General features: G+C 42.7%; 1 protein-coding gene across 1 annotated transcript in view; it reads left to right on the top strand.

Annotated features, from left to right (window-relative positions):
- The first annotated feature begins 4,010 nt into the window (after positions 1–4,010).
- The window catches only part of LOC135524272 (leucine-rich repeat-containing protein 4C-like), a 136,826-nt gene continuing 117,290 nt past the window's right edge, over positions 4,011–23,546 (top strand). The window contains exon 1 of the mRNA XM_064951671.1: positions 4,011–5,428. The gene's annotated coding sequence lies outside the window, so the exon portion shown is untranslated. The remainder of the gene's footprint in view (positions 5,429–23,546) is intronic.

Raw genomic sequence — 23,546 nt, 5'->3', positions numbered from 1 at the left:
ACTGCCTGGCATCTGCCTGCAAGGAGCTACAGAGAGTAGTGTGTACGGAACCAGTACATCACTTGGGCCGAGCTCCCTGCCATCCAGGACTTTTCTACCAGGCAGTGTCAGAGGAAGGCCCTAAAATTGACAGACTCCAGCCACCCAAGTCATAGACTATTATCTCTGCTACTGCACAGGAAGTGGTACCAATGCACTGGAACCAACAGGACCCTAAACAGCTTCTACCCCCCACTTTATTCTTACCTATATGTACATACAGTATCTACCTCATACCTGTGCACATCGACTCAGTACTGGTACCCTGTGTATATAGCCAAGTTATTGTTACTCATTGTGTATTTATTCAATATTTTTATATTTTTTTCTCTTTTCTCTCTCTGCATCATTGGGAAGGGCCTGTAAGTAAGCATTTCACTGTTAGTCTACACCTGTAGTTTACAAAGTATTTGACAAATACAATTGGATTTGAATTGTATTTGATTCTAATGATGATCCCAAGGGCACAGGTCTTGCCCTTTCAGAGTACAAGGACACATAGTTCACAGAAATAAGACAAGACCCCTTTTAGAAGTGGTCACCAGAGAATCACAGGAGAGTAGTAAAATGAAAGCCTTAAATCCGAACCATTAGGCATGGCTGTTATAACATGACTGTTATTATTGCAGAGTGCTCAATGAAAGTGAATTGAAAAAAACATGTGAACAGCATGAATCTGCTGTGCGGGGGCAAGGGAGCGATTATTGGAAAAGGTTACTACTTTGCCTCGGTGGAGAGTGGTTGGCTGTGGCTGTGTGCAATTGTAATAGGTTACATTTGCACAGTCATTCTGAGAGAATGAATGGGCAGTATATGTGTGTGGAGGGATGAGAAAGAGGGTGAGAGAGAGACCCTTTAATGTCAAACAATTAAAATGGCTCAATCGTAGGCGAAGAATGCAGGATGGCAGCAGTGCACTTTGAGAGATGAATGGTCAACAACTGGAGGCATGACGACAGTTATGAAGACTGATGAATGATGCAACACTTTCACCGTTGAGGGAAATGTGATGAGACGTTGACAGCTGGACAGACCCTTGGTCTGGCATTTTAAAAGGACCAAAAGGACTGCAACCACTGCAAGTGAAATAACTCATCCCCTCTCATATAAGCAAATAGCTATATCCATATTATAATGTCCAGTTTGAGCATTCTGGTCAGTATATACAATGAAGTCGGAGGTTTACATACACTTAGGTTGGAGTGGTTAAAACTAGTGTTTCAACCACTCCAAAATGTTCTTGATAACAAACTATAGTTTTGGAAAGTTGGTTATGTACATCTGCTTTGTGCATGACACAAGTCATTTTTCCAACAATTGTTTACCGACAGATTATTTAATTTATAATTCAATATATCACAATTCCAGTGAGTCAGACGTTTACATACACTAAGTTGACTGTACCTTTAAAACAGCTTGGAAAATTCTAGAAAATTGTCAAGGCTTTAGAAGATTCTGATAGGCTGATTGACATCATTTGAGACAATTTGAGGTGTACCTGTGGATGTATTTCAAGGCCTACCTTCAAACACAGTGCCTCTTTGTTTGACAACATGGGAAAATCAAAATAAATCAGCCAAGACCTCAGAAAGAGAAATGTAGACCTCCACAAGTCTAGTTCATCCTTGGGAGCAATTTCCAAATGCCTGAAGGTACCACGTTCATCTGTACAAACAATAGTACGCAAGTATAAACACCATGGGACCAAACAGCCGTCATTCCACTCACGAAGGAGATGCGTTCTGTCTCCTAGAGATGAATGTACTTCGGTGCGAAAAGTGCAAATCAATCCCAGAACAACAGCAAAGGACCTTGTGAAGATGGTGGAGGAAACAGGTACAAAAGTATCTATAGCCATAGTAAAATGAATCCTGTATCGACATAACCTGAAAGGCCGCTCAGCGAGGAAGAAGACACTGCTCTAAAACCGCCATAAGAAAAGCCAAACTACTGTTTGCAACTGCACATGGAGACAAAGATCATACTTTTTGGAGGAATGTCCTCTGGTCTGATGAAACAAAAATAGAACTGTTTGGCCGTAATGACCATCGCTATGTTTGGAGGAAAAAGGGGAAGGCTTGCAAGCCGAAAAACACCATCCCAACCGTGAAGCATGGAGGTGGCAGCATCATGTTGTGGGGGTGCTTTGCTGCAGGAGGGCATAGTGCACTTCACAAAATAGATGGCATCATGAGGCACGAAAATGATGTGTCACGCCTTGGTCTTAGTATTTTGTGTTTTTCGTTAATTAGTTGGTCAGGCCAGGGTGTGACATGGGTTTATGTTGTTGTATTTCGTATTGGGTTTTTGTAGTTATTGGGATTGCGGCTGAGTAGGGGTGTTGCATAGGCTTGGCTGCCTGAGGCGGTTCTCAATCAGAGTCAGGTGATTCTCGTTGTCTCTGATTGGGAACCGTATTTAGGTAGCCTGGGTCTCACTTTGTATTTCGTGGGTGATTGTTCCTGTCTCTGTGTAGTGTTCACCAGATAGGCTGTAATTAGTTTTCACGTTCCGTTTGTTGTTTTGTATTTATTTAAGTTATTTCATGTATCGCTATCTTCTACATTAAAGACATGAGTAACCACCACGCTGCATTTCGGTCCGACTCTCTTTCAACAAACGAAGAACGCCGTTACATGATGTGGATATATTCAGGAGGAATGGGCCAAAAACTTATTGTGGGAAACTTGTGGAAGTCTACCCGAAATGTTTGACCCAAGTTAAAAAATGTAAAGGCAATGCTACCAAATACTAATTGAGTGTATGTAAACTTCTGACCCATTGGGAATGTGATGAAAGAAATACAAGCTGAAATTAATCAATCTCTCTACTATTATTCTGACATTTCACATTCTTAAAATTAATTGGTGATCCTCACTGACCCAAGACAGGGACATTTATCTAGGCCTTCTGTTTGTTGTGCACTGGATTGACTGTAATTCCATTCTAGTGTTGAGAAATCACCCTGACACAACAATTAGCTTGTACCATGCATTGGCCTCTTTCACGGCTTGATGATGAAGTGCATAATATGTATTGAGTGAACTAGACAAAAGCACTGGTTAACAGTCATTGCAATGATGATTTCTTGTAATTCGGTACCTTAGTTGCCCGTTCATTGAATGTTTCCAAACAGTTGCGCATCCCAATGTGAATGGAATTGTAGACCCACTGAGGCCCAAAATATGGACTGTCTATTCAAGTGTAGCTAGCTGGTCAGATGCCTCAAATATTGTGAATGTGTTAGTTTTGATGACTCCACTTTGCTGAATTATGTTGGCTAAAATGGGTGTCTGTGTGCATAATATGCAATAATATGGCTATAACCATGCAGGACATTCAGATGGCGAAATTCTTTCTCCCAAGATGAACCGTAGTCTACCCGGCTGCTCGTAGCCCGTGGCTCTGATGGTGTCATAGAGGGGGAGGGGGAGTCGGTAGGTGGCAGTCGTGTCCCATCTCCCTCCCTCCTTCCCTCTCTCTCGCTCTCTAACACACACGCATACACACACACACACACACACACACACAATAGGCTGAAGCCTGTTTGCGCTTACACGCACCAATATTACCACCAGACGCATCGCTCCTTATGACATCAACTGATAATGCAATTGACCAATCAGTGGGTATATGATGGCAGGAAACGTGATAATTGTATTTCACCCATCAAAAGTAAGAACGGGTGCGTGAGGAAAATATAGGGGGACGCCACACATGAATGCGCTTTAAAGGAGATATGTTGAGCTAGTCTAGAGGGAGTATTTCTGGCATTAACTGCAGCATCCGCGCCTCTGATAGCAGCATCAATCCACCAGCACTGACTGGCGGAATACTGATGTTCTTGTTCTGAGTTAGGGAGGAAGCCAGTCCGGTGTGGGTGTGAGGCTGTCATCTCGCTGCAATTTAAGAAAAAAAATACTTCCCAGCGCTGCCCACTGTCTAGTGTCTAGCTCCGAACTTGATCATGCATATGATTTATATTAGAGTTCACAAATGCATTGCGTATTTGAAGTTGGAGTTTGGTGGATGTAAACGTATTCTTAGCCTGGAGATTTGTGGTCAGTATTGCCCATCATCTTAAACGTGCAATTTGAGTTGCTGAGGAGCGCGCGCCGAGGATCATCAGGGTGGATATGCGTTCCCTCTTGTGAGATATCAGTGAATTGGCTGTACTGGGGAGTCTCTGAGATGTGTATAGAGCCAGAGCGCAAAGAGAGGAGTCGATGATTGCTGTGGATGAAAACTGACAGGTGTAGCTTGTTGAACAAACGGCTCTCGAGATGCGATGAGAAGTCGGGACACGAAACATTTGGAACTATAAGAATACTATAGCGTATGCTATGACATTTTGCATTTGATTGAAGAGTCACAGATCGAGGAAGGATGTGTTCGTGGTGAACAAGGCTTTAACGCTTCTATGTGGTCCTCATAGGCTACTTCTATGAGGAGACCTGCTGGATTTCCCACCTGACGCGCAGTAGTAGTTCCTACATCAAACATACAGTAGCCGATGAAAATCGATAGAAGAATCTATCAGAAGACAAAGATAAACCTGGCGACTTTATCATTATTCGCCTCATCCACCTGACGAATTCATATGCGAGCATCTCCGAGATCCAATCCAACGACAATCAATACAGAGGCAAAGAGAAATAAGAATATTGAAATCCGCACTGGGTTGTGAGTTGAAATCTAATCAGTTCCCTGGGGGGTTGCAGAGTAGCAAGGAACTGAAGAGGGAGAAAAAAGTTCTAGCTAAAAGTGTGACACCGGAATGACAACCATCAGCCACTTCATGTTTGCTCAATATGTGGATGAGCCGTAGATTATGACGAGGTTTCAGGATGTTATCAATCTGCGGGTCCACGGCTGCGTGAGACTGTGTCGTTAGAAGTCTGGCTCTGAAGAGGTTGGTTGGTTGTTTTATTGAAAATTAAAACATGAAGGATGGATCTGGGAAGAGTTCCGATTTCTCCTAAATTCCTAACTGATAAACGAAATGTCACCGGACTGTGACACATATAACATTTTTGCCTTGTTATCACTCTACATTTAACCATTAGTTTCAACGGTGGCACTTGTGGGTGCCTTCGTATATTTGCGTCTTGAAACATTTGAATGGGGGATGGATAAATTGACTCTTTCGTCGTTGTGCAAGTCCTAACACCTAACCGATTGATTCTAATTGATGGATTAAACGCTACATCGTTTACAATGTGGGGACCGGATAAACTGTGTGAAAGTATCACCACGGAGTGTAGGTTTCAGGATGCTTGAGAATTGCGGATGTAGCCTATTTTCGATGCAGTTTTCGAGGGCAAGGAGCTGAGGAGGGAACTGTCGTTGTTTGAATCAGATCTGCTAACATCAGCATCTTTGGTGACAAGTAAGTTTTATGTGTTTATTTGTTTAATTGAATTGATTCCTACATGGCACCGACACCTTGCCCACAGTGTGTTACGGTTCTAGCTGAAGCCTATTTGTAACCTTATAGACTATTTCAAATCAGTGTTCCTTTGCAGCTCTATCCCACTTTGCCTTATTATCTTAGTACAAGCAACCAATAGCACTTCAACGAGGGCATCGCCTGAAAGCTTCATCTGACGTCATCGGACAAAAAAGCTAAATTTTTTGTGTGATGTGATGAATGAATGGACCATTCGATTTGGCGTGTGTGTGCATATGTGGAGGGCGCGTAGAACTGCGTGTCGATTCTGCCTTTATTTGACTAACCTTGAAGATAAAGACTGCAATATCTGTTCACACGATGCTGATACGATGCTGACAGCCTACTGATCATAATCTGTGAAGCGGCTGGTTAACTCAGTCGTGTTGAGTAGTGATGATGCAGTATGTTGCAGCATCCCATGCTGTATTCGGACCGTTGCACTTCAGCATCTATACCTAAAGGCCTAATAACATCGGTTCTAACATTGGTTCTATAAAGTTTAATATTTTTTTGCCGATTAGAATATTAACGGTAGGAAGCCCACCAAAGCTATTTGCAGAGCGCAATGCAAAGCAATGGACTTTAAACTGTTGTATTTATAAGGCTCACCGCATGCGCCCTGGAGAAAAGCTCAACATATGAGCACCGCCATATCTTTGAGAATTATGTTGCAAGAACACTATAGGGCTGCAGTTTATGCACTTTAATTTAGACCTAAGCACAAAGGTGTAGTGTCTTTTTTTAATGCTGAGGTGCTGCGCTCTAATGTGTGCTCGAGTAAAGACTAGTTGGCTCGCCTTTGCCGTCCGCGCTGCATTTCGCTCAGTGCTGGCATTGAGGGAGCAGAAATTACAAGCTTCGTCTGCTCCTTTAGGCCGCTATGCAGTCTGTTGGCAAGAAATAAAGTAGCATAATGTGTGGTGGACACTGTGTACAAAACATTAAGTACACCTGCTCTTTCCATGACATAGACTGACCAGGTGAAACCAAGTGAACGTTATGATCCCTTACTGAAGTCAATTGTTAAATCCACTTCAATCAGAGTAGATAAAGGGGAGGGGACAGGTTAATACCTTAGAGTCTAAGACGTTGTGGGGGGGGGGGGGGGGTACTAAACTGACATGTTGAATTGTTTGTAGATGGTCATACTATGGATTATTCGCCTATTTGACTTAGAATTTTATGACAAATTTAGCTCTAAAAACAATATATATTTTGTCCTTTACCACTAAAGCCCATAGAAACGCAGTTGATAACGCATTCATAAATAGAAAAAAGGACGGTTTAATAAGAAACTCGGTTTTGAAGTGTATGTCCTAAAGGTAGGATATATTTTTTTTAAACTCTAGAAATATATTATTTTTTTACACATTCAACCTCCCTTTTTTTGGAGGGGGGTAGGAACAAAATTACCTTCATATTTCCATTAGTTTTTCACCGGTATTCTGGTGACACTTGTGGGGGTTGTAGCAAAACCGAGAACACCATTGTGTTCCTAAGAATCGCTCCTTTCCACAGTGGGGTCCCAGTAGTGTATAACCCTAACGGTTCCGATGCTACCAAACAGATGTTGGCCCATCAACGGTACCAACTTCAGGCGAGTCTCCTGACACTTGGAGGGGGGGGGGCATATGGGGGGGGGGGGGCATAGAGCAAAACAGAGTGTGTAGGTCAAACCGTTCGGAGGCTGTCTCATGGTCTGACAAAAATCGCTGTTCCACATTTCACTGCAGACACGGAAGATGATACCCCCCCCCCCACCAAAACAAAAAAATAATATATATATATATATAGCTTAAACTGGCGGATTTAGATGGGGATTTGTTTATATCTAATAAATGTAAATGTTCAATTAGAAGGGGATGTAATTGCTTGAATGATTTTTCCCCAGCCTGCTCCGCTCCTTCTCCCATAGTTGAATGTGACATTCCCAGTTGATATTCACCCCGATAATTGCCTCGAAAACTGAACCTAAACGATACTGAAACTAATTTCACACATATACTGTAACACCAGATTTAAAAATAATAAGTATAGCATGATGGGGAGAAAAGGGGAGAATGTGTGAGTTGATGAGTGAGGAGAAGCGAACAATGCATAATTATGTATTTATCAATTGTGAATGAAGAACAGGGTGGGCCATTCTATTGTATTCATCTATTCTAATTATAATCCCAAAACGGTGTAGCCTATATCAGTCCACCGAATTAAAGCAGATGTATTTGTCTCCTTTAGGCCTAAATGGAGTAGGCTACACAGTGAGAGCGTGCATCATTTACAATGGCATGACCAAGACGAATGGATGCACATGCTGCGTAAGCGTTGTTACAATATCTGAATGAAAACTACTCAAATGGCGGGGAAGAAATGGATCATGACATGGTTATTATTCTGATTCATGCTGAACGGCTTACCATATCTGGGAAAGGATCCATATCGGACAGCAGGTGAGCGAGTGTCGGATAATGGTTGTGCTCGGTGAATTGAGGAACTCCCGGCTGGCCTGGTGCTGTGTTCTACAACATGCTTGACTTGGCTGCTATCAAGCATGTGTTTTTAAAGCAGTGCATGAACAACACCCATGAGCAGAAGAAACTTCATCATGAGTCTGGCACACAAGCTACATGAGAGACATGTGAGGGCCAAGGCAGCAGCAAAGATTCCACGTGAGCTATTGCACGAGCCAAATTGCGCACAGCTACCAGGATGGAGAAGCTGCAAGGTGGGAAGATGCAATCCAACAGAAACCGGACACCTGTTTCAGCTGCAAGTGACTTGTTTGTTGGAAGTGTTGAAATCAAGTGAAAGTGACAAAGATTTGTGGTGACTGTTAGGACAAGGGATAACAGAATAATGAAATCAATTATTGTGTGAAAATGCACACCATACTGCAAGCACGAGCGAGACCACAAATAATGTGTCCAATAACTGAGAATAATATACCATTTTTGACCGCCGTCTATACTGATATTTAGGCTACTGATATTTCCTTCATTCAAGCAATCAATAACATGTATTTATAAAGGCCTTTTTACATCTGTAGATGTCACAAAGTGCTATACAGAATCCCAGTTGTAAAAAGGGCTCGGAAAAAGCGTAACCAGGCTCTGAGAGGTGTCCAGTCCTCTTTTGGCTGTGCCAGGTGGAGATTCTAAGAGTACATGGGAATTTAAGGCCAAATTGTTCTTCAAGATGTTCAAAACTTCATAGATGACCAACAGGGTCAAATAATAATTGACCATGTGTCTTAGGGTTTGGGTATTTTGTTTTGTTTCAATGCACAATTCATAGTTGTAACAAAGGCACTCCACAAATAGAAATTCTGTTTTTAGTGTTTTTGTTGTTTTACATATAGCCAACGGTAACATAAACACATGAAAAGTGTGTTATGATCTTTCCAAAATTGACATTTGATATTCTAATGTTTCCTAAGACCTTCATAAACAGAACCAAATTACATTAGCACAAGTTCTAAGCCTGGCCTTCATAACCTAATTTTTAAGAAAATGGCCTTTGAATATTTTGGTACCTACTGGAGAGCTCCTCTTTGTCTCCACCCATTCAGCATCCTTCACACCCTCTTAACCTTAAGCCCCACTTATCTCTTTAAGGGTTGATCTGAGCGTTCTGTCCTAACAACAGCAGTCAAGCACCAAAGTGATCTGGCTAACGTTGGCTAGCTTGCTAGCTACCTCTAGACACAAATGAGAAAACAGCTCACTGACCATTTTACTTGCCCTAGCAGAGAATGTTAGGCTGTTTTTATGTTATCCAGAGCGTTGGTGACTGCAACGGTGCTGCAGGCAACAATTTACGCTTTTTTTGGCCAACGTTTACTGGTACCGAACATATTCAATGGGTGTTGAGCATTAGTAAATTCATCAGTTATTCTGTGCTCTGGCACACTAAGATGAGAGTGCTCTGAAATCGGAGTAGATAGCCAGAGCGAATTTACCAGCTACATCAATCAACAGTTGTCGCAGTAACATTCTTTTGAAATGTTTACTTGCATAGTAGAGTCTTTTGTTAATGCATATAGCTAGCTAGCTAGGTAAACAATTAACCATAATCCCAACTCATGACATTACTACCCTGCATTCATCTGCAGGTAGCCAACCAACCAGGTTTAATGTTAGCTAGCTAACGTTAGGCTAGAACTAGCAAAGCAAATGGCTTTGAGATACAAATCATATTACTACACAGATCATACAAGTAATGTTAGCCAACAAGCCAGCCAGCTAGCTAGCTTTAACTTGAAATTAAATATCACACTTTAACTTGAAATTAAAATGACTTTCCGTCAAAATTAGAAACACGTGATATCTGAAAATGTAACTATTTAGACTTACTTACCTGTACACATCATGGATGGATGCTTCTCCCTGTCAAGGATGCCATGATTGCCCATAGTTTGGTTGAAGATGTAATCCGGAAATAGGTGTTTTCTCCATCTCCTTAGCTATCATACTCTAATTCCACTGATTTCAAAACTCAGTCCTCCAGAAACTCATCTTTCGGCATGTCCGAGACACACTCATTATCTCAGACAATTAAGGATGTTTGCTTTTTTTGTGGCTAAACCAACTTGGCCCATAATGTAACAATTTTATTCGTATTTACAGATGGCATAACATTTTGTTATTAAGGTACATGCAAGTGTACATGTTCCAGAAGGCATTTCTGCCAAAAAACACATTTTGATTAAAAAGTAGTGGCCCGCAACATATGCCTAGTTTCCTGAAATGAGTCACATATGTGCACAGCACACTCATCAGGGTTATGGATGATCCTCTCCGCTGGTGCCAATAAGATAAGTTACTGTTCCCTCAAGTTGAGATTTTTGATAACCAAAAGACAGATTTTACTCTTTTTAATGTCTTCACTTTACAGCAGCCATTTGCTTTCCAAACTATGATTTCCCACAATGAAATGGGGGGTAGAGGAGAGAGAAAACACAGGATATTAAGATACTGTATATCCCGTTTAAAAATCGAAACGTTGAGAACGGGGAATGGGAACAATATTACATTAATAACATGGCATTCTCTCACCCTCGGCTTGCAGGCATGTTCCTGCTAATGTCAAACATGTAGGCTTACTAGCCCACAAAGCAACACAGTGCTGGGCATGACACAGCGAGAGGAGCTTTCCACCCACCAGTGCTGCATCAAGGTGAGCACTTTTCTCAGCAATGGCTCGCATCGCTGTCCATGGTCCTTAAATCGTTTCTTTATGTGCTCAGTTTTATTTGCCACAATCTTGTGTTTGCTAGTTACATAAAAAGCATGAGCTGGCACACACCCAGAGAAAATATTTAGTGTAGAGGTGCTGACTAACGATAAATAAACTGTAAGCTATAAAAACAAAGAGAGTCACACACTCCATATGTATAAACTCCTAGTAATTTATTGGGTAATACACCAACGTTTCGGCGTCACTGTACCTTCTGACCCTGAAGAAGGCTCAGTGATGCCTTCAGATGCTCACTCACTCACTCACTCACTCACTCACTCACTCACTCACTCACTCACTCACTCACTCACTCACTCACTCACTCACTCACTCACTCACTCACTCACTCACTCAGTCTCTCACACACACACAGACACACACTCTCACACACACACACCAATTGTAAATATGCAGTGCCTACAAAGAAATGTGCACGCTGTTCACAACAGGTTTTTTTGCAGGCTTTTTTTACAAACAGCCATGAGCTAAATTAACTTAGGCTGCAATGATACTGCTTATATGCAACCATCTAATCTAGGCATGTGGTAAGGGAGACACAAATTGTACAATATGACATCTTTCTAACCTGGAGTAGGAAATGATTGTCCAAACACAAAGTTTCAAGTGGCACCGACTGACCCAATGATTAATAGTGAATGTGTCCACTCACCTGAGATATGGACGATGCTCACCACTCGTTCCAAGATATACTACTATTCACTCAAGTTGATAATAATGATAACTGAAAAACAGATTTGTGTTTTCATTTTCTTCTCTTTACTGCAATAGCCCTTTGTTTTCCAAATGATGTTTTCCCGTGATTTCATTTTTTATATTGTGTTATGCTTGGCCCTATTTTAGCTGCTTTCCACTGACATTCACAACTCAACAGTCATCGATTTGTCATTTGTAGCATATGTTGCCCAAGTTGCGGGCCTTCCAACTGCAGGCTATGCACATGAGAATTAAAACTTTTTTTAAGAAGCTAATGATCATATTGGGCCAAATCAACTAGCCTATTTTGAATTATAATTTTTTTTCTGTATAGACAGGAGTAATTAAATAATGTTGGCAATTTTACTTTGAATTAAATTGCCTATTGCCCTGCCTTTCCCCTTCTTTCTCTCCCTCTTGTGGTGAATATCAAGTGATCTGGAGCAGTGATCGCAAACATCTTCCACTTGTACTTTCCATTAATTTACAATTATAATCTTGGCAAAAGGGAATGGGAACAATACGGCATGGATTCAGGTGTGTTACTGAAAATGGAGTTAAAGTGGAGGAGGTTCTGCTCGCGGTCGGTGAACAGGTAGGAGCTGAATTTATACATTCCGCTTCCAGAATGAACAAAGCTGTGGTTGTGTTCATGAAAATAGCAAATTTGGTTGGTAGGCTACTTGCTAATAGAATATTTGTAAGGGGTGTGTTGGTACCAATTTCGGCTCTTTCTACCCCTTCGACAAGGGTGGTAGTTATGAATTTGCCAGCGTTTATTATGGATGATCAAATTATGAATGAGCTGAGTCGTTTTTGGTAAGTTTGCTAACGGTTTTCGTGTACTGTCGGCAGGTTTTCATGCCGTTAAGCACATTGTTTTGTTCCGGAGGCAAGTGTTTAGGTTTCTGAATAACAATGAGCAACAGCTAAATGTGCATTTTAAAGTGAGGCATGGGGAGGGACCCTACTCAGGGTTTGCCAGCACAGATAGTCTACAGTGTTTTGAGTGTGGGAATTTGGGGCATAAGAACTTTGCGTGCCCACGTAGACAAGGTGAGGGCACAAGCGCCAGTGGGGGAAATCGAGGTCAATGTGCAGGGGGCAATGAGATGCAGACAGCAGAGGCTGGGCCTACTCATGCAAGTGATGGTGGTGTAGATGAGGCTGGGCCTAGTTATGCCAGATATGGTGGTGTAGATGAGGCTGGGTCTAGTCATGCTATGGATGGTGGTGTAGCTGAGGCTGGCCCTAGTCATGCTATGGAGGGTGGTGTTGATGAGGCTGGGTCTAGTCAGGTTATGCTAGTGGATGAGAAGAGTATAGTGGGGAAGAGTAAGAGACTAGGGGGAAGGAGGAGGGTGTCAAGTGGAAAAGGAAAAATGGGTAGAATTAAGGAGGTGGGAGGGGAGGCTGGTGTGACCAAAGGCACCATGGAACCTTTGCCTGGTGCTGGGGGAGGCCCTGAACAGAGAGGAAGGGCAGGTGGTCAGAATGGGAGATGAGGAGGAAAGTGAGTCTGAGGAAGATGATGATGAGGATTTTTTTCAGACTCCTCTTCAATGGGCCCGGAGCTGACAGCCAGTCAAACAGAGGCGTCAAAATACACATTGAGGGAACTGACAAGGTTCCTGAATGAAACCAAGTGGAAAAAAGTTCATCTTGAGGATTTTTTTCTGATCTGAGAACGTTTGTAAGATCAATACAATATGCTATGAAAAATGAGGGGCATGGTGTCCTTTCACCCAGGAAACGTTTTAGGTTGAAGAAGTAGGTCACAACAGTGCATAAGGGTTTAGCTTCAGACACTGTTTAGATGTATAGTTTCTTTCTGGCACTGGGGCTTTTTTAGCTTTGCTATTGGTTTCTTTGTTTACTGGCTTTTCTCCCAATTCTTATGGATACTCTTCGGGTAGGCTCGCTCAATATAAATGCCACCAGAGATGTGGGAAAGAGGAGTGTGTTGGGTGAATATGTAAAACTAAAAAAAGTACAGGTGTTGATTCTGCAAGAGATGCATAGTGATGTGGTGAATGAAGTCGATTAGGGGCTCTGGTGGAAAGGGGTGCCTAACACATGGAGAGAGAGGGGGGGTTCTATTTGGGTGTCTTAGACAGGAACTCTCACAGGTAGCGCCTGAGGCTGGTGGTTGCCGAGGACTGGATCTGTACAATGGATTTTACGAAAGATAGAAATGGGGAAGAGCCTCATTCAGTGTCAGTGGGAGTGTTAAGGGACATAATTAATCAGTTCGACCTAGTGGATGTTTGGAGAACTTTACATCCCAACATAAGACAGTATACATGGGTGAAGGTTTTTGGGGCTAAGGTGAGTGCAGCCCGACTTTATTGTATTTACATGTCCAGGAATCGGAGCAATAGGCTGTTGGGTGCTAACATTCTCCCGGTGGGTTTTTCGGATCACCACATAACCTTGGCTTGGCTGTCTATTTCACCAGGGCCCCGACAGGCATCCTACTGGAAGTTTAATGTAAAGCTCTTACAAGATGCCACTTTTTGCTCAGGTATCCAGACCTTTTGGGATATGTGGAGTTTGCGAAGAGAGGAGGATGAGTTTCTGAGTCAATGGTGGGATGTGGGGAAAATCCAAATGAGTCTTTTCTATCAACAGTATACAGCTCTCTCATCCTCAGAGGCTATGAGAGTATTGGGGGAACTAGAGCGTAGTATTAGTGAGATGGAGGTAGAGATGGTGGGGCAATGCAATATAGACCTCCAGGCTAATTTAGCTGAATTATGTAGGGGCCTGGGCAGTTTTTTCCAGGTTAGAGCTAAGGGAGCACTTGTAAGAGCTAGGATCTCCATGTTCAAGGATATGGATGCTCCCAGCTCATTCTTATTTGGTTTGGAAAGACAGAGTGGTGAAGCCAAGGGTATGCATTGTCTACGGTTGTCTGATGGTCAGGTGACCTCTGTGTGGGGGAGATGCAGGAGCGAACTGTGAAGTTGTGTAGGGCAGAAATGTGTGATCCTATGTGTGCTCAGGTCTTGTTCGCAGAACTCCCAAAGGTCTCTGGCACAGATGGATGAAATGGAAATTCCTCTGTTGTCCCATGAACTGGCAGAGGCCATAACCCAGATGTCCTCCCCGGTAGTGCACTGGGGGTCGATGGATTCCCAGTGGAGTTTTATAAAAAATTCCTCAGGAATAATTGGACTGGACTTCTTTTACATGTTGCGTGAATGCGTCCGGGTAGGAGAGCTGCCGGTGTACTGCCGTTGGGCGGCTCTGACACTCCTGCCCCAAAAAAGGGACTTAAGAACTGGAGGCCTGTAGCATTGCTCTGTGGACTACAAGATATTTGCCAAGGTCTCTAACAGACTAAAGTCCTATCTGGACTCGTACATAAAGACCAAACATACTGTTTTCCGGGATGCTCAATCACGGACAACTTGTTCTTAATCAGGGACATGTTGGACTTGTCAAGAGGTTCTAATGTGAACTTTGAACTGGTCTCTTAGATCAAGAGAAGGCTTTTGATAGAGTGGACCATGAGTATCTCTTTAATGTGACGTCTGTGTTTGGGAAGAGTTTTTTGACCTGTGTGAAGCTGTTGTATGCTGGGGCGTCATGTATGGTCAAGGTGGGAGGGGGGCTCAGTAGGCCAGTCTGGGTGAGACGGGGCATTAGATAAGGATGCCCTCTATCGGGGCAGTTATATACAGTGCCTTGCGAAAGTATTCGGCCCCCTTGAACTTTGCGACCTTTTGCCACATTTCAGGCTTCAAACAAAGATATAAAACGGTATTTTTTTGTGAAGAATCAACAACAAGTGGGACACAATCATGAAGTGGAACGGCATTTATTGGATATTTCAAACTTTTTTAACAAATCAAAAACTGAAAAATTGGGCGTGCAAAATTATTCAGCCCCTTTACTTTCAGCGCAGCAAAGTCTCTCCAGAAGTTCAGTGAGGATCTCTGAATGATCCAATGTTGACCTAAATGACTAATGATGATAAATACAATCCACCTGTGTGTAATCAGTTTTACAGTTTTATATCTTTATGTTTGAAGCCTGAAATGTGGCAAAAGGTCGCAAAGTTCAAGGGGGCCGAATACTTTTGCAAGGCACTGTACACTAGCCATTGAGCCTTTTTTGGGCCTGCTACGCAGGAGACTGCAGGGAGTGTGCTGGACAGGCGTGGGTGTGGTGACAGGCATAGCAGTGTCAGCGTATGCAGATAACATATCTGTAATGGTCAGAGATGGACAGGATATGCAGGCACTAGAGACCAGTCTGAAGGTCTGGGGCAAGAGAAAAGCTCTGTTATGTGGGACATGTGGGATAGGGCCCCTCCTCTGCTTCCAGGGGGTTTGCAGTGGGGTTGTGAAGGGCTTAAAATATTGGGGGTGTACCTGAGCTTGGGGAGGTGGGTCAGTAAGAACTGGGAGGGGCTGTCACAGGCAGTGGTGTCAAGATTGGCCAGGTGGAGGTGGCTCCTGTCCCAAGTGTCATATAGAGGGAGGGTGCTGATAATCAACAATCTGGTGGCATCTTCCCTGTGGCATAAACTGGCTGTCCTCAACCCACCCGCCAGTCTGCTCGCAAACCTGCAAGCTGGTGGACATTTTCAGGTCGGGCCATCACTGGCTGAGGCCGGCAGTGTTGTACATGACTGTCCACGAAGGAGGACAGGGCCTGGTGGAACTGGAGAGCAGGGTGGCTGCATTCCGACTAAAGGCGGTGCAGAGCCTGCTGTACCATACTGATGTTGGCTGGAGGGACCCAGCATGCGCACTGCTGAGGAGAGCTGGCAGATTAGGGTTGGACCGGCAGCTGTTCCTCATATAGGCTGGAGAGGCTGAGTATAGCAGGTCTCTCTGATTTTTACTCTGCAGTGCTGAGGGCCTAGCAGCTGCTAAGGACTACACTAGAAGGGGGTGTGGAGCCTGGGCTGTGGGTGTGGGAGGAGCCTATCTTCCACATCCAAGCTATCCCTTTGAGAGCTGGTAAGGGGGGTGTTTGAGCGACCAATGTTTCTGCCACTGCAGGTGACGACAGAGACTGGGGACTGGCAAAGGGGTCTGGAGGACTTGTTAGATTTTAACACTCCAAGCCTGGGGGAGTTTGGAGTGGTGAGAGGTAAGCCTTCTACAACCTCTGCATTAAGGTGAGGAACATTAGGAGCCTAATATGAGTGAAGGCACATCAGTGGCAGGGGATGTGGGGAAGAGGGTATGGTGTGTTTTAGATGGAGGGGGCTCTACAAACCCCCAGCACCAAAGAGGTCAGGGGACCTCCAGTGAAGGGTTCTACATGGAGCCCTGGCCACTAACAGCTGGTTGGCACTGGTTGAACCGGGAGTCGGGCAGGGGTGTCCTTTCTTTCTGTCCTTTCTTTATGAGAGAAACTGTGATTCATGTATTTTCTGTGTCCGCCAGGTTAATGCCATTCATGTCTCTATTGGAATGTCTGTGCGAGAGGTTGGGGGTGGTATTTACTGTTGGGTTGTTTACAATGGGGTATTCAAATGAGGAAAAGGCCAAATGTGTTTTGTTGAATTTTCTGTTTGCTCAGGCAAAGTTGGCTATTTGGATAACAAGGAGGAACAGGGTCAAAGGTGGGGGAATAACAGACCCTTTACAATTATTTAATGGGATGGTCTCTGCGTGCTTAGGGTCAAATTTGAGTTGTTTGAAATGATAAAAAGAGTGGAGATGTTTCAGGAGATATGGTGTGCTGGGGGGCCTGTCTGTATAGCTTGGGAAGTTGTTTTGGATATACGGTTGTAGAAGTGGTTTTGGGGGGTTATTGTGATGTGTGGTGTTGTTTTTTATCGTGCGGTAGAGGGCAAGTTGAGTATGGTACATGTATACGGTACAGGATATATTTTGGTATTTTATTTTGGGGGGGGTGAGGTTTTAATGAAATAAGAATGTTTCATTAAAGAAAGACAAAAAGTTTAAAAAGTCTCACTCACTCACTCACTCACTCACTCACTCACTCACTCACTCACTCACTCACTCATTCACTCACTCAAACATCTGTAGCACCCTAACAGTTTGGCCTACAAACTATCACGACCACTCTATTGAAAGTGTTCTCCGTTTTGTCCTACGACCCCCACAAGTGTCACAGGACTCATCCCAAGTCGGTCACGCTGATGTACAAAGGCATTACAGTTTTACAATTTTAGTTGTTAAATTGAAACTTTGAAGTACTTTTTATATAAAAGAGCAGTCATGTTGTACACCTGGATTCCTGTTTGTTACAGTAAAATGGACAACATTTCAGAATGTAGTGCCTTCGTCATAGTTATAGGTCCATGCTCCATTAAACGTCAATGATACAATGACAACTTCAATATTCCCCTAAAGGCGTATGCACCCACAGTACCAGTCAAAAGTTTGGACACAACTATTCATTCAAGGGCTTTTCTTTATTTGAACTATTTTCTACATTGTATAATAATAGTGAAGACATCTAAACTATGAAATTACACATATGGAATCATGTAGTAACCAAAGAAGTGTTAAAGAAATCAAAATATATTTTAGATTTGAGATTCTTCAAAGTAGCCACCCTTTGCCTTGACAGCTTTGCACACTCTTGGCATTCTCTCAACTAGCTTCATGAGGTAGTCACCTGGAAAGCATTTTTCAATTAACAGGTGTGATTTGTTAAAAGTTAATTTGTGGAATTTATTTCCTTCTTAATGCATTTGAGACAATCAGTTGTGTTGTGTAAAATACCAAATTTATTTTATGGCAAGAACAGCTCAAATAATAAAAAAAAAAACAACAGTCCGTCATTACTTTTAGACATGAAGATCATTCAATCCGGAAAATGTCAAGAACATTTAAGGTTTCTTTAAGTGCAGCCGCAGAACGATCAAGCGCTATGATGTGAAACTGTCTCTCAAATCAATTCAAATCAAATTATATTGGTGACATACACGTTTAGCAGATGTTATTGTGGGTGTAGCGGATTGCTTGTGCTTCCAGCTCCAATGGTGCAGTAATATCTAACAAGTAATATCTAACAATTTCACAAAATATACCCAATAAACACAAATTCTGAAAGGAATGGAATTAAGAATATATAAATATATTATTATACAATGTTGAAAATAGTAAAAAAAAATAAAGAAAAACCCTTGAATGAGTAGGTGTGTACAAATATTTGACTGGTACTAATGGTCTTTAATTATTTTTGTTATGTGCTGGTGACAACATCAGTCCCCAGTGTGTCTCAGGCATGCTCAGCAGTGTGGAGAAGTAGACTTAGAGCAGGTGCAATGTTGATACTGGACCAAGGGAAACAACTTGCTGCTGCCAGCAAAAAGCCAGACTTCATTTGATTACATTGTCGCCTCTGCAAACGTCTGTTTCATGTCCAATTTCTCCCCTCGTTGCCGTCTCAGTTTTCCGGTGAAAATGGTGCCAAGCAGCTCTGTCAGAAATGTATTAACTTGTCATTTAGAAAAAGGTATAATTGCGACGAGGTGTCAGCCCCTTGTGAAATGACAGAACATATGCCCATGTCCTTTTCCCACAACCTCCCTTGTAATTTTGTTGATTTTTTCAGACTGTGACTCAGTTTAGATTAGGTCCGTCACTTTGTGCCACACAATAAATGTTAATTTGGTAAATCGGACGAGGACACCATTAGAATTCATTTCTCTGACTGCTGGGGACTTCTATCACCCGTAAATGTTCCATCTTCTCTGGGTAGAAATGTTCTCTCAGGATTGGATTGGGCATTAAAGGGAAATTAAACAGTCAGGCAGATCTGTGTTATCTACTCTCTGACTCTTTTGTCTAGCTGTTTTACAGAGCCGTACAGCAAGTCCCTGGCTGCTAGAGCAGCAGATAGAGACGCCATGGCGGTGTTAGAGAAGAGGAGGGGGTGCTGTCGATAAGGCTATGTAGAGACTGTGAAAGAGTAAACCTGAGGAAGAATAATGCCCTGCCATGTAGTATGTCTTCGCTTTGTATTTGACGTTTTCATCCATGTGTTGCCTTATTTGGAATCTATTGTATTATTTAGGATCCATATCCTGTATTTGAGGTGTTAAGGTTCTGATTATCTTACGTTACTTCAGATGTGGAAAATGTTTTGTTAAAATGAGATCAGAATACAGAGTAAAAAAACATATGTTCTACAGCACATCCTTTAGATCAGAAGATGCATACAGCCCAGAGAGAGAGAGAGAGAGAGAGAGAGAGAGAGAGAGAGAGAGAGAGAGAGAGAGAGAGAGAGAGAGAGAGAGAGAGAGAGAAGGCAGATTAGTTTTCAGGTCAAGGCAGAGCCTTCGGTGCTGTGAGTATAAGCTCAAACTGAATGTATCATCTTAGATGTTTGGTGCTTTGTTGCATGAGGTCAGTCCCTCGATGACTTCCCTCTCCTAGATGCTGAGGTAGGCTGCGGTTGAGTCACCTCAGAACAAATTGACCTTAGAAATATGTATTTTTACCCCTGAAAGAAGCCGACACTCAAACCAACAATACAGAAAACCTACACAGGATGTTGGAATTGTGAGCTGTCCTTGCACATTCTTTTCGATCAATTTATCTTTGTATTGGTTTGTTTCTTTTCGTAGTGGTCCTTTCGCTCAGTTGGTACAACATGGCGCTTGTAACACCAGGGTGGTGTGTTTGATTCCTGGGACCACCCATATGTAAAATGTATGCAAGCACTACTCTAAGTCGCTTTGGAAAAAAGCGTCTGGTAAATGGCATATATATATCATTATCTGTGGATGAAATGTTGAGTCATTCTTTGGTTGTTGAATGTCTGAGCTTAGATTAGACCATTTTGTGGAAAACTGTTTTCTTAGTGTTTATTATTGCTAATTATGCAGCACTACAATGACAGAGTTATGATCTAAACTCATTGTTAGGGCAATGTACATCAATGCTAAATCAGTGACATGGATATTAATTGTAGTTCTGAACACAATTAGCAACCCTGTGCAATAGACTTCCACTAGAGTAATTAGGAACAGCAATTTGCTTTCATTCATGTTTTTAGTAGTAATTGTAATCAATGCAGTCTTCAAAGAGTTCAGTTCAGGCACTGCTGACATTGATCTAGATTCCTGTTAAGGACCAGAGTTAATATTTGAATCATGTCAAGACTGAAGACTTTAGCCAGCTCTGGACAAACGCACTGGCTTCTAAAATACACTAACTCGACAGAGACGTACAGACATCCTGCACACACATGCGCAGAAATACAAGCAGTCTTGCAGGCACATACTAATATAGCACGTGCTAGTGTGCACACACACCCAGGCTCTCTGGACACACACACAGCCCACAGATGCAGCCATCAACACACACACACATACCCTAGAGGTCAGAATTCTAAATAATGTCACAGGTCAGGGTCAGATGTTATATGATTGCCAATGGTCTCAGGTATGTGTAATTTTAACTGACTTGTCCGGAAGGACCCATACAGATCCAAACGGGACTATTGCAGTAGAGCGAAAATATATTTTTAAAAGTTTAATTTATTCTGCTGCTGTTTGCTTTTCACGAGAGTGGCACTTGTAAAGTGGCAATAGGCTACAGTCAAAGAGCCTCCATGTGGGGCAAAATTTAGGAGATATCTTATCAATTGAAGATTCAATTAAAATTATGAAATAAAACATTAAGGGATAAGGATGGGCTGCAACGACAAAGTGCCAACCGGTAGGCTGCTTCTTTATATTCTGAATGGAGTTGTTTGTAACTGTGTAGGACGAGAAATTGCATGCAGCCTCAATTAGCCATTGCTAGCCGCTAGCTAGCTAGTGTGACTAGCTTAACTAGCTTTTCCCGGTGTGATGTAGTCAAGAAAGGTACCACGGAATCACATTGGATGATACATAACCTAGCTATGGCAACTATTAGTCAACTACAGTGGCTTGCGAAAATATTCACCCCCCTTGGCATTTTTCCTATTTTTTTTGCCTTACAACCTGGAATTAAAATGTATTTTGGGGGGTTTGTATCATTTGATTTACACAACATGCCTACCACTTTGAAGATGCTAAATATGTTTTATTGTGAAACAAACAAGAAATAAGACAAAAAAACATAAAACGTGATCGTGCATAACTATTCACCCCCCAAAGTCAATACTTTGTAGATCCACTTTTTGCAAGAATTACAGCTGCAAGTCTCATGGGGTATGTCTCTATAAGCTTGGCACATCTAGCCACTGGGATTTTTGCCTAATCTTCAAGGCAAAACTGCCCCAGCTCCTTCAAGTTGGATGGGTTCCGCTGGTGTACAGCCATCTTTAAGTCATACCACAAATTCTCAATTGGATTGAGGTCTGGGCTTTGACTAGGCCATTCCAAGACATTTAGATGTTTCCCTTTAAACCACTTGAGTGTTGCATTAGCAGTATGCTTAGGGTCACTGTCCTGCTGGAAGGTGAACCTCCATCCCAGTCTCAAACCTCTGGAAGACTGAAGCAGATTTCCCTCAATAATTTTCCTGTATTTAGCATCATTCCTTTAAATCTGACCAGTTTCCCAGTCCTTGCCCATGAAAAACATCCCAACAGCATGAATCTGCCACCACCATGCTTCACTGTTCGGATGTTGTTCTTGGGGTGATGAGAGGGGTTGGGTTTGTGACAGACATGACGTTTTCCTTGATGACCAAAAAATGACATTTTTGTCTCATCTGACCAGAGTACCTTCTTCCATATTTTTGGGGAGTCTCCCACATGCCTTTTGGCGAACACCAAACTTGTTTGCTTCTTTTTTTCTTTGAGCAATGGCTTTTTTTCTGGACAATCTTCTATAAAGCCCAGCTCTGTGGAGTGTACTGCTTAAAGTGGTCTTATGGACAGATACTCCAGTCTCCGCTGTGGCACTTTGTAGCTCGTTCAGGGTAATTTTTTGTCTCTTTGTTGCCTCTCTGGTTAATGCCCTCCTTGCCTGGTCCATGAGTTTTGGTGGGCGGCCCACTCTTGGCAGGTTTGTCCTTTCCATTTTTTATTATTGGATTTGATGGTGCTCCGTGGGATGTTCAAAGTTTCAGATATTTTTTCTAACCCAGCCCTGATCTGTACTTCTCCACAACTTTGTCCCTGACCTGTTTGGAAAGCTCCTTGATCTTCATGGTGCCACTTGCTTGGTGGTGCCCCTGGCATAGTGGTGTTGCAGACTCTGGGGCTTGTCAGAACAGGTGTATATATACTGAGATAATGTGACAGGTCATGTTACACTTAGATTGCACACAGATGGACTTTATTTAACTAATAATGTGACTTCTGAAGGTAATTGGTTGCACCAGATCTTATTTTGGGGCTTCATAGTGAAGGAGGTGAATACATATGCACGCACCACTTTTCTTTTCTCTTTTTTTTCTTTTCACTTCACCAATTTGGACTATTTTGTGTATGTCCGTTACATGATATCCAAATAAAAAGCAATTCAAATAACAGGTTGTAATACAACAAAATAGGAAAAATGTCAAAGTGGGTGAATACTTTTGCAAGGCACTGTAGTGAGAGTCGGCTTGCTGGTTTCTCGCTCGTCTCTCTCCCTCCTCCCTCTTCCCATGTCACTCGCTCACAGTCACAGTTGCCTACACACACAGCATGGCCCCTACTAGAGCATAGCCTCTCTGTACTTCCTCTCCCTCATGCTTTGTCAGCTCCGGTTAATAAAGTTGTTGAAAAATCGACTTTTCTGCTGCTTCCCTCACTCAGATCGGATCAGGTCTGGATCTGACCGGGTCTATACAGAACAGGTGTTGTTGTCCTTGGTTATGTTCGGAATGGGTCTCTATATTTTGCTAAATAATTGATGCATATCGGGTCCGGATGGGAGATCCCCAGGTCCATTTTGGAACGTTCCCAAATTTTCGGACCCGTGAAGGCCTCTAACACACACTCTCATGATCAACATGCATACACACTCACGATCAACACACACACACACACACACACACACACACACACACACACACACACACACACACACACACACACACACACACACACACACACACACACACACACACACACACACACACACACACACAGTGGCTGTAGTGGCTCGATAATCATTAATCATTGTCTCTAGCTTGTCTCTGAATGTGCCATCCGGGGAAAGGACAGCACATCCAAAATAAGGCAG

Source organism: Oncorhynchus masou, chromosome 31 (genome assembly GCF_036934945.1).
Source record: "Oncorhynchus masou masou isolate Uvic2021 chromosome 31, UVic_Omas_1.1, whole genome shotgun sequence".
Taxonomy (NCBI): domain Eukaryota; kingdom Metazoa; phylum Chordata; class Actinopteri; order Salmoniformes; family Salmonidae; genus Oncorhynchus; species Oncorhynchus masou.
Note: the sequence above shows the minus strand (reverse complement) of the source record. Positions and strands in the feature narration are given on the sequence as shown.